This window comes from Strix uralensis, chromosome 8, assembly GCF_047716275.1.
Source record: "Strix uralensis isolate ZFMK-TIS-50842 chromosome 8, bStrUra1, whole genome shotgun sequence".
NCBI lineage: Eukaryota > Metazoa > Chordata > Aves > Strigiformes > Strigidae > Strix > Strix uralensis.
In genome coordinates, this window is record NC_133979.1 from 5,210,152 (window position 1) to 5,223,765 (window position 13,614).

At 44.5% G+C, this 13,614-nt stretch overlaps 1 protein-coding gene across 9 annotated transcripts in view; it reads left to right on the forward strand.

The window, feature by feature from the left end:
* Nucleotides 1-13,614, forward strand: part of DAB1 (DAB adaptor protein 1) — a 474,343-nt gene that overhangs the window by 225,961 nt on the left and 234,768 nt on the right. For all 9 annotated transcript variants that reach the window (XM_074875937.1, XM_074875936.1, XM_074875945.1 and 6 more), the window contains exon 2: nucleotides 2,910-2,981. The gene's annotated coding sequence lies outside the window, so the exon portion shown is untranslated. The remainder of the gene's footprint in view (nucleotides 1-2,909; nucleotides 2,982-13,614) is intronic.

Genomic DNA, 13,614 nt, shown 5'->3' on the forward strand with positions numbered 1-13,614 from the left:
GTACAATAATTTTGATGATAAATTTCCCCGGAGGATAAAGTGGAAGAACAGAAGCAGGCTGTATTTAATCATGCAAAGTTAAAGGAATGCAGACCAACAAATATTTAGAGATGTACAGCTTTTCTAACCTTTCCTGAGAGATTCTTGCCCCTTTTTCACCTGAGAAACTTAGCAGAAATTCACGTCTTTCAGTGTGTAATAATTAGGAGGAGGAATTGATCAGATAGGGTCAAGTGTTTCTTTGATGGAGCGCACAGAAATTCCTGCTTCCTTGCAGGCTGGAGGACTCAAACAATAAGACGTTTGTTTTTCACAGCTATTTCATCCATCAGTGAGTCCGAAAAGCTTGCTTTGAGCAGATATACAGCATGCGATGACATATTTTGCAGCTGCTCTTCACCTAGTATTGACCCAAGGAGGTATGTCCCCACCATGCAGCAGAACACTGTGTGGAGATCCTCTTTGCTCCCCAAATCAGTATCGTTGCCTTCGTGCAGTGCTACAAGCAAAACAGTAAGAAGGCCTGTGCACTGCATTGCAGAGACGAGATCTGGGCTTCCACGTACTGAGCAGGCTCAAAATCTTTGTCTTGTGCTCCATCACCCTGTGTTGACCTGCCTTTCCTATGCACGTACCAAAGACCATCCTCCTCAGAGGTGGTGCTCCTCAGCTGTGGTTTCTTCCGGTCTTTGCTGTTTGTCTTCAGGAGGCAAGCATGACTTCAAAAACTAAGAGTCTTTAAAAAAGTCACTGCTGACTTCTGGCTTAGCGTGTTCCTGGTTGTTCTGCACAGATGCACATGGTTGTGGTAGAGTTAGGCAATCCTTCCATAAAGCATACGGTTGGGTTGCTTTGTGGTTTGTTTTTTTTTTTAATAACTGTTAAAAGTAGGGTGTTTCCATGGACTTTAACTCAACCTACAGCAGTATTCACTCAGCAGAGGCAAAAACCTGAAGATTTCTGTTCTGCTGATCAATACTTAGAGCATATATTGATTTCCAGTTTAGGTGTTAACTTTTTAGCTCTTAGAAATGGTCTTGATATCAATTTTCACCTTGCCTCATGTTCATTATATGCCAAACATTATGACAGTGAGCAATCTAGGATCTCATCTGGCGAGATGATTAGTTCTAGTGACTTCAAGACTGCAAGGTGCAAAGATTTACTTGTCTTGTGTAAGCATCACGGTAGCATAAAATATCTGTGTTTAAGGCAATGACCTGAGAAATGCTTTTATTCTGGGCTGGCACAGCCTTCCTCTAATGTTTCTTAGTCTGTGCAGTCCATCCCTGAAATGATATAATAAACTAATTAATAGTGCTGTTTATTACATTCATGTTGTTTTCTCATAATAATTCATAGAAAATGAGCCTGAGGTCCGCAGCTCGGGTTGCTGGATGGCCAGACTTTATTTAAGCAATAAGACACACATGGTAAGCAGTGCATTCCTATGTGATTATGCCTCCAGCAGTGTTAGGAGGCACAAGGTCAAAAGGCTCAGTGACTTTAACTACCTGAGAAGTGCCATGTAATCCCCTGCAAATGGGCTGTCTACAATGTCTTATTGCTGAATCAGAGAGGGAATTATTTCTTTTTAAAGGCAGCCACATGAATTACTTCTGTAATGGCACAGATATGACATCACTGACTGCCAATCAGAAATCCTCTTTGTCTTGGATTTTAACACCTTAATTTCAAGTTCAGGTCATCTGAACAAACTGATTTTGTTAAAATGGTATTTTATCCTCTTTGTGCTCAGTCCCATCTGCTTGCTTGAGTGAGGAAAGCACCATTTGTGCTTTGTGTGTGCTGTGAACCGCTCTGCAGTAGCTTTTGTATCACCATCAGGCACTAACCAGGGACTGCAAAGTCTTTGCAGAGCTGGTGACATGCAAGCCATGGCCTGACTTGGAGTGCCTGGAACATTATTTAGACTCAGGAGCTCAAGCAAGCGCAAGCGAGGGGAGGACAGACAGCAAGGCAAGCACTTCAGGATGCAGGCAGCAGGGCTGGGATTTCAAAATCAATGTGTAGCCATCAAATTTTTTCAGCCTAGCACTGTCTTTTCCTCTTTATTGGCAAACATAACCCCAAAATAATAAAATAATCCCAGTTTACTGTTATTGTTGATAAAATAAGTACACCTAGGTCACAGCTTTACTACCCGGAGCAGGCCAGAAGAAGGATGCTATTTATCTTAGTGATATTGAAAGGACTGTAGGCAGTTGCTGCCATTTTGGAAGGGGGGCAGGGGGACGAGGGGCCCTAGATGGGAAGATTTCCACCTTTTTTCTCCCCACTTTAAGCCCTAGCAGAAGAGCAGGTAAAGGCACAGCCCCCAGGAAGCTCTCTGTAGCCCCTTGGGCTCGTTTCACTGGCTTCCAGCCAGCAGTTGCTTCCTCAGCAGGGGAGAGAAGAGCCTACACTAAATCTCATGGTCAGTCCCAGAGGATGTGTTTCCTTTAGGAAAATGGGAACGGGTGCCAGAGGTCATGGCTCACCTGCGTCTCGCGTCTGCTGGTGTGTGGGATGAGAGCATCTGTGTGTGGGAGGGTGCAAAACCCACTGGTCGAGGGAATGCTGTGAAAGTTGCTGTTCAGTTGCAGAGGGTTCTGGGGGCAAAGCAACGAATCATCATCGTGTTAGAGGGCAAAAATTTAACAAATAGTTTTAAAGGCTTAAAATAAGTCTGTCTTCATAACCCGACTGCAGCGCTTTTTTCCTTAGATATGTTATAGAGGTAATGATACCTCTACAGTGAACTCAATTAACCTTCTGCAGCCTTCCGTGTGACAGGGAATCCTAAATCTTCTTTTTTATGAGTCTGTGTTCAAGATTTGAAGCTACTCTGAACTTAGCATTAATAAATGCCATTTCCTAATTGGTGCCCATTTGTTTGTTTTTTACAGTGAGAAAGTCATGGTGGCTGTGAGTGGGATCTAGTGTTCATGGTTGAAAAGAGCTTACTACACAGGAGTGAGGTAACTTTGTTGTATTATTATTGTTGTTATTATTATTGCAAATCTGTTGCTTGTGCATGGGTGCCTTTTGGGGTTTCCATTGTTCAGTGATGTTATAAGATGATCTTAAGGAATTTAGCTTGGTTTCTCTGCATTGTTTCGTATAAATGGATATCCATTGCCAGTAGGAACTGTGTGACTCTCTTCTGTCTGAGACCCAGTGCATTTTGAGTGTCCTTTGGAAGTTCTATACGAAAAAGGGTAAGAAGAAAAACTTGTGTATTTAGGCTGCAACACCTCAGTTTCTCTACAAATCTTCCTTCTGCTCTGTGATACATCCTAGTAGGTGCACATCACATCATAAGACTCAGTAGTGTTCGCTGCTGCCGCACTTCTGAGATCGTCGCATGAATACACTCTGTACGGAGCAAAATGTTTCATCTGGGAGGGAGGATGTCAACGATAAATGAGAAAACAAGAGAAATGGATGATCCCCCATAATGCATACCCCATAATATAATCATTGTTGTTTGATAGAAGAGACACTTCTAGCAGCTCTTAGTGCCCTGCTAGGTATGTCTGGATTTATTATTCAAAAAGGCACAATCAAATCTCTTCATTCAGTTGACAAATGGGAGCTATTCAATTCAGTATCTGCCTCTTATTTATAGCATATAGTGGGGTGATTTATATGCTACTGCAGATCTTCCAAAACAGCTTTAATTAGCAGCATTGGCTATTAGAACGAGAGTCCTGTAGCTTCCCTGTCATACGTATCCCCTTAAAACTGAATAGAAAGCTTACTCTTTGCCAGGCAATGCTTCTCTATTTTTTTTTTTTTTTTTTTTTTTGTAATGCCAGCAAGAAACTGTACCTGTGCTTGCGTAGCTCAGAGGATGCATTCATGTTTGCAGCTCCGAGGGGGCAGCAGGGGGAGGTTGAGGAAGATAATGCCTTTTATTGTTGTGCGTTGGGGAAACAGGGCAATTCTTGGGGCGTTAACACTAACATCACACAGGATTCTGCTAATGTTATAAGTGACTTCAGTTTTGAGAACAAAGTAAGCGCCGAAGATGCCAAGGTCGGCTGATCAGGCTGCCGGCACTGGCGTTTCTGGATTCTGCTCTGAATTTCTGTGCTTGGAGGAGGATGGATCTGAGAAGGCAGGAGCCCTCATCTCAGCGTGTCCTGTGGTTGGAGCATTCACAACATTATTTTTCCTGTGTGCATTGTCTGATGATATAAGTAAGCATTTCCCCAGCTGTTCCCTTATCCGCAGAGCTGCTCTGGCTCGTGGTCTAATTGGTACCCCTGAGGTACAGACCAGAGTAAGGCACGGTGCAGAGGTGAGTTCAGTAAAGGCACTAGTTTGAGTCTCTATTATTTTCACGCATCTAGTAGGAATGTAATCCCTTTGAGACCTCTGCCTATCTGTCAAACCTGAGATCAGCCAACAGGTTCAAAAGTTATTTGGGGAAGCGATGACTGACAGAACAATTGCATGTCTCTTGGTTTTTTTTTTTCCAGGAAACCAGGCTAAAAAAGCGGAGGAAAGATAAAGAGTATTTTTTTGTGCTTTATGTGGTGTGTATAGCATGCAGAATGGTCTGTTGTTACATTTCCACTGATCTTTTTTTGACATGAGCAATGCAGTCATTCTGTCTTCGCATCAAATAAGCCTTTGTACTACTTGTCACCAGTGCGCACTGTCTCTGTATATGTGTAAATTCGATGTTTGCTACAACCCCTCGTCAAAACTCTGCTGCTGCTGCCTGCAGGTGGGCGATTCTGCTAAATCTCTGGGTGTTTTACAGCAGCACGCTCTCAGTGACATTTACTCTGGAGAGCAAGAAAACCTTAGAAAATCTGAAGTTTGAGGTTGACAATAATAGGAAAAGAGAGGGCATGAACACTGGACCTGGTTGCAGATGCTTAGTGTCTCTGCTTGTCCATGCCTTGAAGGAGGAGAAAGCAGCAAAACACAACTGAGAGAGGAGGCTGAATGAAGTTCATGGCTGCCCTGCCAACACTGTGCGTTTGTGGTGCTTAGGAGACTGGTGGGAAAATGAGGAAATAGGAGATGAGGATGTAAAAAACCCTGCTATGAACAATCCTGAAATACATGTGGTCAGAAGGAAGGGTGAATAGGCATGGAAATGGTTCCTGGGGTTTGCAACTGGGAGATGATGGGCTTTGCAGCCAGGGTGAAAACACAGCCATGGGTCACTTACAAATCAGTGCCTACACTGTGAAAAAGTCAGAGTCCTCTGGCTGAACACAAGTTGGGATTTTGTGGTGGGTTGTTTTTTTTATCTACAAAAGTTCTGTTTAGGTATTTTTATTTACTACTTTGAGCATATTGATAAAGCACATTGTTTAAGGAAGCTTTCAAATTGTTAACATATTTGGTCTTTGGGCCAAGTGAATAGTATTTGGTAAGCTGTCTTTGGATATTACACAAAGTGCTTTTCTACTGCAATTCTAATAGAGCGTAGGGCTGAATTTGATAGTGTTACCTATTAGTGATTAGAAAGTGAAGGGCTTTTAGTGCGTCTGTCTGCAGAGTTGGCTTTGACTGATAGATCGGGCATTATACATTTCATCATTTTTAAATTTGGCCTTAAAGTAATGAGATTTCCTCTTAAAATTCCTCTTTTCCCCAACATTTTGAAAACATTTTGAAGGTGTGAATTGGGGAAGAAAAGAAAGAGGAGAGAACACAGTTTTGTTCATAAACACGTAAATTGTTCACTAGTCAGTGGTACAGGCTGAACTCTGCTGGAGAAAGGTACTTTTAAATTACCAAAATATTAACATTGTAATTATTGAGCATGGATAATAGTTATGAATTATGGATCAGTCAGGTTAGCAAAGTCACAGCTCCCTAATAGAGAAAGGTATGATGGGAACATGAGGGAAGATGATTGAGGATTCCCTCTTAATATTTTCATACGCTCCTCTTGGTAAAGGAGGTTGCTGCTCTTTCTGCTGGTCCACGAGAGCTGCAAAACCCATTGAGGGCTGGAACATCCCTGCCTGAGGAGCACCTGCTCTGCAGAAGGATAATATCTGTGCCACCAGGGCTTTTTGGTAGGCCAGCCTAGCTGGAAGCCCTAGGTGCTGTGCTTTATTTGACACTGCCACCGTTTGTCACCACTGAAAAGTCCTGGTGTGCTCCGAGGCACAGCACCTACAATGAAAATCACTGATACTTTTAAACCTTGTCTTCCCTGAGGAGGCAGTGGAGGGTGGCAGTGATGCTGGAGTGGTTAAGGACCATGGCTCTAACTTTGCTGATGACCCACTATCTCATCTTGAGAAAATAACTTCTCGTCACCGCCTCTCAGTTCCCTTGTCTGTAAAATGAAGATAATGTCATGTTGTACCTCTGCAAAGTGTTTTGACACCTATGAAGGAAAAGTGCAACCTCAAAGCACACAGAGAATATCCTACTACCAAGCAACTCCAACAGGAGCTCCAGGCAGTGCTCACTGTTAGGATATATATTTTTTTTCTCTGTGACTGGGGGTTGCTGTGGCAGAAGGTCTTGCCCTGTCCCTCTCCATTTTATAAGGTCAAGTTGCTGGTGGTGTTAACACACAGATGCTCTTCCATCAGTTACTCAGTATGTATCTGGCCAGCTTCTTGCCTTCAACCACATCTATTTTTCCCAGATAAAACCAGTTTTTCTTTTATTTCATTTTTTAGAGGAGAGCTGTAATGTGTCTGAATTGTTTGCAGTAAACTTTTGAGATTCAGTGACCTTTGTTAATCAGGAAGGGGTTTTTTTTGAGGTCTACAGGAAGAATTAATCATATGTAAACTGTTTGCTGTAAAAAGTCTCTTACTCAATTTGGGATTTCCCAGGTAGCCATCGAAAGGTCAGAGGCTGGAGGCAGAAGCTGTGAGCAGCTGGGAAGAGGGGAGCTGGAGAGCACTGAGGGAGGACAAACCATCTCAGAGCAGTTTCAGAAGTAGGGAGAAACCTGTGGTAACATGTAGGACTGGGGAGACCCCAGTGGGTTTGAGAGACTGGCCTCAAGCCAGAAATTTGGAGCATCTAAGGAAACAATATACAGACTAGCAGCAAGCCATTGTACCCTGCTCCTATTTGCTTGCAATATTCTGTTGTTTCAAAAGCAAGTTTGTGCTTTCAGCAAAATGCTCCTTGCCCCTACAAGAGTTTTAAGTCATATGTAGTCAAAGGAACCATAAGAATTTTGAAGAAATTTGCAGTCAGCTGTTGACATCTCAGCTGGTGGCACAGCCCCTTCTCCCAGGCACACAGGGTACAGGAGTCTCCAAAGGAGAAGGTTTGTCTCGTGGACCCTGCCACTGTCAGCTGTTGGTGAGAGCAGTCTGTCTGTCCAAGTGTCCACCTAAATCTTTCCAGCGAGGACCATCCAGACTCCATTCCCCTTCTGCTGCTGAGAACAAGTCCCAGAGCTGTGCCAGGGAAGGGCATCCCGAGTCTCTGCAGGAACCAGAGAAGGCACTGCTGCCTGCACATGTTGCTTGATTTACTGGGGAGAGGAGGTTAGATGCAGTTCATCCTTGCAATTGCAAAATGGGTGAACTGCATCAGAAGTTACTATCAGCATCCTGAAGTAACAGTGGCTGTAGAAGCAGAGGAATGGTAGGGCATTTCTAGGTTATCCAGTTGTATGTCCTATACCTTCCTGTCACACTTTGGAAGTGGATTCCCCAGAGTCCCTTTTCCAGGAGCTCCCTGGGAGGAAACAGAGCTGTCAGTCATGTTGGGTAGTTCATGGTCAGAGTGATGGAAGGTGACTCCAAAGGTGCCAGTGCAGCCACCATGAAGAGAGAGAAGGTCTGCAGGTCTGCTTTGTGTCATTGCTAAATATGTTTGATGAAGTTTAGCTTGGGGATTTCACAAAACAGCAAACCCCTGTGGGGTTCTTCTATCAGCCTCTGTAGCAATGATTATGGGGACCTTAGAGCTCTGAGTTAAACCCACGGAGGAAGAAGAGTTCGTGGAGAAAAGGACGGTTGTCAAAAGAGGAGGACAGTCAATGTCATCGATGTCGTAAAGGCTGCAGTGTCTTCGTGTATGGGGTCCTTACTAAGGAAGGTCTTTCTCTGAATTTTACAGAACTCTGCATGTTTAAGCCAAACCCCTTAATGTTTTTTTAATGAGTTTTGCTGTATTCAGTAGCGGTTTTTACCTGTGAGCCCTTGGCATGCTGTTTCTCAATGAAGATATTGTTGGGAGATGTCTCACAAGTTAGTTGCAGTGCAGTGAAGTCTTTGATTTCCTACTGTGCAGCTCTGTTGTTCACCCTGCTTAGCTTCTTCAGATGATGCAGTGGAGCCTGTTCTCAAACTTGTTTTCCAATTTTTATCAAATCTTGGAGTATAATTGCATCATGTGTTACAGGGAAGCATATTTGGAGAGTTTCATTCACAGAAGCACATCCCATGACAGACGGGAGAGTTTGCCTAACATCTTCTTTGCCTGTACAGGGGAAGGTCATCCTAAGAACCATTAGCCCTTCCTTGCCATGCCTTGCATGAGTCATACGTTTGCAGTGTGCGCTCTTCACTAGGGATGTGTTTAGGGCCTGATTTCTGCCAGTGTTCAGAGGGACCTTGCTCCAAGATGGCTCAGAGCCCAGGGGCTTCTCAGGGCTCATCCTGCAGCAGTGAAGCATGGGCATTGCTCTTTTTCCCGATGATTAAAGAACAGAGCTTTCTCTTTAAAGAGTTCATTCCTCAAAAGCATTAATGGAAAAGTTATGAGCTAGAAGCATTTCTGTCCAGTCCAGAACATACAGAAAGTCTGGGTATGAATGATTTAAAGACTATGGGAAAGCATAAAGATGTTGAGGTGAATTTACTACTTTGTTCAGTGCCACAGATTGTGTGAGGACCCTTCAGCATGAATTAAAGAAAGGTTCCAGTCATGAGATATTACAGTTTAATTCAGACATTAGTACAGTCAGGGAGAAGATAGTAATGTAATTGCACAACCAAATAGGATTTCCCATACTGGATTGCACCTATGGTGTATTTGGTCCTGTTTCTATATGGATAGTGCTATGTGTGTCAGAAAAATCAATGTGATATGGGACAATAGGCAGCTGTGGAAGGATTCACCTGGAGCAAGCTCTGTCTACTAATAGTTGGCTCATATCCCAACCCTAACCATGAGAGTTCATTGTTAAAAAGCCCCCTTGGATGTGAGTGAGGATGTTCTCCTGACCTGCATCAGCCTCAATTGTTAATGAATCACCTACATCTGCACCTTGTTCCTGTCAAATAACAGTGAGTTCTGTGGGACACTGTTTAAGAACATACACAACATTTTTTAAATATTTAAAAATGCAGTTTTAAATATGACGTTTGTCAGAGTCATCCGTTGCCACATTTTTGTACTGAGAATATGCTATACTAGAGAGCCTGCTTTATCTTCGTTGAACTACTCACCACTAAAGTATAACACCCCCCATCACTTTTTATTCATACCTTCTCCAAATTGAAGAAGGTACCAATTTTCCTTGCCTCTAAAAATATTTGCAGATAGTATATAAGCTTTTCAACTGTTTTTTTCTTTTCTTTTTTGAGGTCAGGTGTGCCAGAGTTTCAGTCAAGGTTGGATACACTTCCTGGCTTGGTATTTTAAGTGTCATTTCTTGTTCTAGTCTCTCTAGATCTTCACTCTGACTTTCTGACCGCTTCTGTTTACAGACCTGTGACTTTCCTGGAGCTTTTATTTCTCTTAGAAAATGTGGAGGAAATAGAGGTGGCTGAGGAAGAGCACTGTGCCTGGGTGATTTCTGTGCTAGAAGATTTGTTTTAGCCTTCTGGAGGCTTTCTTCCCCCCTGATTTTTTTTCCAGTTTAAGAATTTCCAGCAATGACTCTGAAGTAATCCCAGTGCTCTGTCTCTTTCCATTTTTCGGCTGAGAAAGCTTTGCACTGTGTGTTACAGAGGCCATCAAACCGGGGTCTATTGCACATCAGCGGTCTGCTGGGTGTTTGCTGCTGTCTTCAGAAACAGCATTCCTGGAGCCATGCCGTGAGGAGCTCAGCGAACAGATGGGCCAGGAAAGTACCTTGCTCTCGGTGGGTCTGGAGAATGAACTCATTATCCAGCCAGTGGTCTGTCACACGAGCCTCGTTTACCAGTGGCTGGTGTAAAAAACAAACCCTGGAAAGTGGTGCCTTGCAGGGTGTGAGTGCTGCAGTGCCAGCCACGTTGGTGTCATTCAGCGAGCAAGCTTGTTTGGGTATGAGGAATAGGGAGGAAGCCTGGAGAGGCAGAGAATTTACAAATGGGCATCACAAAGCTTCATTAAAAAATGACAGAAAGTCCAGTTTTTGGGAATCAAAAAATGTCACGTGGAGAGGAGCCACGTTTCAAGGGTGGCTCTGTGATTTGGACACACCTGAGATGAAGGTCCCATTTCCTTAGGTGGTACATCCTACTGAATATTTCCTAAACAAACATAAAGTATTAACAAAACATGTTAAAAAAGCACTATGTTCAAACAAACAAAACGGACCAAAATCCCCAGGTTATGTTAGACTGGATAGGTAAGGGGACAGCTTTCCATCTTTCTCCTCTTCAGATGCCAGCTGGGAAACACCTCTGTGCCTCACGCGGCTCAGCCTCCTGCGTTGGTAGCCGGGCAGCATCCACGGGACTGCTGAGCTCAAACTGCCTCAGGAATGTAATGTCATGGTGCAGTTTTGAAAAGCCAAGAGAGATGAAACTCTGAGATTTAGCCAAAGGAATTGTTTGAAAGTTCTGGGATTTGGTTCACCTGTTGCGGTGATGGATTGAGGATTGCAGGAGTCCTCAGTAGCTGCTGCTTTGGTTGCTGTTAAAGATAGGGAGATTTTTGGCACTGGTTTACTAAAAGGAATATAAAAAATGTCAGAGTTGGCAACAGTATCGGAAAGGGAAAGTGCAGGATGGGAACGCTTTTGTTTGTTTATAGTAAAATCCATCAGGAATAGAGGGGAAATTGTTGTCCGTGGGTTACTCTGTGGGTTTGTAAGTGCGTGATTGATAGCATGTTAATAGTTTTAAGCTCCCTGCTTCAATAATATCGTTGGGAAATCTGGCTGAAAGTTATTTGGCTGCCTGTATAATCCCAAGTTTTATGCAGGCAAAGCACATACTATTGACTGTTCTCATGTGGAGTGGGGTCCTGCACCTGCATGGCAGAGACTCACCAAGTCAACACATACCTGATAGGTGCTGCTAAGATTTCCTGTATGGGGACAAGTGGGAGGACACTTCCGCTTTGAATTAAGCGGAATTTTGTATTTTTAAAATGTACAAAGTTGCCCAAAGGATGCCCCCAGGGGCTACTGCTGGGGTTTTTTTGTTGTGTTGGTTTTTTTTAAAAAAAACCCAAACTAGTACCTGACACAGCTGGCACCGTGATGGTATGTAACCTTTACCATAGGTGAAGAGGCTGGAGGCAGACAGATGTTCCAGTCTAGTTGGCTGTGCATTCTGCATTCTGTGCCTGCACATCGTGCCCAGATGGTCCTTTGTAGTAACGTGGCAGCCTCTACCTCCTAATGCCCCATCCCACCTGTTGACACTTACAGTATGTCTCAAAAGAATAGCCGAGTTGCTGGGGAGAGGAAGACAAAAAGATACAGCAGCACTTCTGGCTGTGAAACAAGGCAAGCTGTGTTGTAGCACATAGCAAGGAAGCCAACAATTATGGATCTCTCCAAAGCAGGAGGCTTTATATAAATAATACATTCTGGTAATTCACCAGATTGCAGCATGTATGGAAATACAGAGGATTTTTTTTTTTTTTAATGGAAGGGATCTTCTGTCCTGAGAAAAATTAGTTGGTGCTGAATTGGATTTGGTTCTCCTTCTGCATGCTCAGCTTTACGCAGAGAATAAAAAGGCAGAGAAGAACAACAAATTGACTTTGGAAACCAACTCAGACAAGCCTGGGTTTAATCCTGCTAACCCTTCCTATAGGAATGAGCCCCCCCACCCACATAGAGTAGTTGAAGTGGACAAGCTCCTTTGCAGAGGCAGCTACGGAGTTTTATTAGAGCAGTTTCACAGCATTTTTCAGCAGACTGCATCCACGCTGCCTCCCAAGGGGCCATCTCCCTCCAGGCTGGCTGGGACGGGACATTTCTCCCCTGCACCCCATCTCTCAGCCTTATCCTTGCAGCAGGAGCAGGAACAGGACTGCTGCCAAACTCCTTCCAGCATCAGCACAGGTCGGGTTGGCTTGAGCCCTTCATCTGAGAGCTGGAAATAAACCTGGAATAAGCTGAGACCTCAGTGTCATTCCCATTACCCCACTCTGCAGGTAAAAGAAGTGTCTTCAGAAGTAAGGTGTGATACTGTAGGACCACCACTCAGCACACAGGGCTTGGTCTGTGGGGAATCTGCCAGGCTGGACACTGAGCTGGTACAAGTTGGCCCAGCGTTACTAAGCTCACAAGGACTTCGCTGACTCCCAACAGCGGGAAAATAAAGTCATAGTTATTGTTTTCTAATAAATTAGAACTTGCAGTTATAAAATTGAGCACTGACTCAAGCTGACGTTTGAGTTGGTTTGGTTTGTACTGGTTCAGAGCAGGAGAGCTGCACAGCAGGGAGTTTGTAGCTGATGCACCTTGCAGACCTTCGCAGCCCTTTAAGAAATAGGACTGTATCATGCAAAATGTTTTGCAAGCCGGCACTTTGCAAACCCCAGAAAGTGCTTTGCAGATTCTTCTGCAGAGGAAGTTGCAATTCAGTAGCATGGTTTATTTATTTTGTTTGGTTTGCTTGGGTTATTAAACATGTTTTATTTATAGAGTGTGCTTTCTAGAGAACCATCTGCATATATGTTCTTAAATATAACACGCGGGACTCTGTGTTTGCAGACACTGTGTTGCCATTTGGGCCATGTTGGGTACCAACAGCCAGCTCTGTGGGATTTGTAGGAATGGGTGGAGCTGTGCATGGAAGAGCTCAGCAGCCACGTGAAGAGAAGAGCCAGTCTCTGAGCTTGCGCAGAGAGCGTGTGTGTCAGAGAGGGACCTGGGGGTGTTGATTGATAGCCTGCTGAACATGAGCCAGCAGTGTGCTCAGTTGGCCAAGAAGGCCAATGGCATCCTGGCTTGTATCAGCAATAGCGTGGCCAGCAGGGACAGGGAAGGGATCTTACCCCTGTACTCAGCACTGGTGAGGCTGCACCTTGATGACTGGGTTCAGTTTTGGGCCCCTCACTCCAAAAAGGCCATTGAATGACTCGAGTGTGTCCAGAGAAGGGCAACGGAGCTGGTGCAGGGTCTGGGGCACAGGTCTGATGGGGAGCGGCTGAGGGAACTGGGGGGGTTTAGTCTGGAGAAGAGGAAGCTGAGGGGAGACCTCATCGCCCTCTACAACTGCCTGAAAGGAGGGTGCAGAGAGGGGGGATGAGTCTCTTGACCCAAGGAACAAGTGACAGGACAAGAGGGAACGGCCTCAAGCTGCGCCAGGGCAGGGTCAGACTGGCTCTTAGGAAGTGTTTCTTTGCAGAAGGGGTTGTTGGGCGTTGGAATGGGCTGCCCAGGGCAGGGGTGGAGTCCCCATCCCTGGAGGGGTTGAAGAGTCGGGTTGACCCAGCGCTGAGGGATCTGGTGGAGTTGGGAACGGTCAGTGTGAGGTTCATGGT